Here is a 1,021-nt window from a genome sequence, read left to right as displayed (position 1 = left end):
AGATCAGCCTTGCGCCACAGCCATTCCCTGAGCTGGACTTGCCTTTTCCCTCCCAAGTGGCTCAGAGGAGTGCCAGAGCCAGGCTCCTCTGATCCTAATAAACAAGAGGTCAAACCTCTCTCCCCACAGTGCCCCCCAGATACTCCCCCTTCCCCCTGCTAGCAGTATAACCTTGGGCAAGCCACTTCATTACTCCAAGGCACAGTTTCTTCATCTGTCAAGCGGCAATAATGATAACTAACCCACAAGGCTGCTGTGTGCCAATAACTGTGTCATTAACACCACTTGTTAGTCCTCTCCCAGGCTCCCCAGACTCACTCAGAGGCTCCTTATTGGTGCTGGGCTCCAGTCTTGAGGCATCTCTGGGGAAACTACAGTCCCAGCCATCAACCTCCACCTGTTCGCCTATGAAAGTAAAAAAGTTGAAGCTCAGCCTGAAAGCAGGAAGATGGGTGGGGGCTTGGGGGGTGGATATGGTAGTGACAGCAGAGATCTCATTCCCAGGAAGCTCCGTATGTCTAAGATGAAGAAGAGAGATGAAGGTCAGGAGATAGGGCGGGTGAAGGCCGGGCTGCTATACCTGCTTTCTGGGTGAGCTGGGACACAGTGGGCAACACAGGAGGGTCCCTGGTCTGAAGAAAATAGATCACGAGCAAGGTCAGGGCGTAGTTATTGAGAAGTGGGCCACTCCCTGCATAAATAATTAATTCTGGTTAGATCAGAGGCAGTTCTGACCCCCTCCTTGGCAGTTTTCTCAACCCCGCTTCCTTCCCTCCCCGAATCCCTGCCTCTGCCCAGACACCAACGCAGGCCCCGGTCTGTCCTGATTCATTCTCACCTGACAGCCCTCGACCCTGAGCCCAGCAGCGCAGAGTGTACACAAGGGGCCGTACTCGCCCATCCAGCTCAGAGCAGAGACTCAGGAAGCGGGAGTTGTGCAGGGCCAGCCTAAGACAGAGGGCACACAGGGTGTCAGGGCTCAGGAGCTTGTCACCCCCCGCAGCTCTCATTCCAGACTTGT

The 1,021-nt window shown here is 54.8% G+C and overlaps 1 long non-coding RNA gene across 1 annotated transcript; it reads right to left on the bottom strand.

Moving 5' to 3' along the window:
• Window positions 1–19: 19 nt before the first annotated feature.
• Window positions 20–991, bottom strand: LOC104980247. The gene is made up of 3 exons (XR_824239.1): window positions 839–991; window positions 581–691; window positions 20–405 (listed from the first exon to the last, which is right to left on the bottom strand). It is a non-coding gene; the product is annotated as an uncharacterized LOC104980247 (long non-coding RNA).
• Window positions 992–1,021: the final 30 nt, after the last annotated feature.

Source organism: Bison bison, unplaced genomic scaffold (assembly GCF_000754665.1).
Source record: "Bison bison bison isolate TAMUID 2011002044 unplaced genomic scaffold, Bison_UMD1.0 scf7180017612580, whole genome shotgun sequence".
NCBI classification, from domain to species: Eukaryota; Metazoa; Chordata; class Mammalia; order Artiodactyla; family Bovidae; genus Bison; species Bison bison.
Note: the sequence above shows the minus strand (reverse complement) of the source record. Positions and strands in the feature narration are given on the sequence as shown.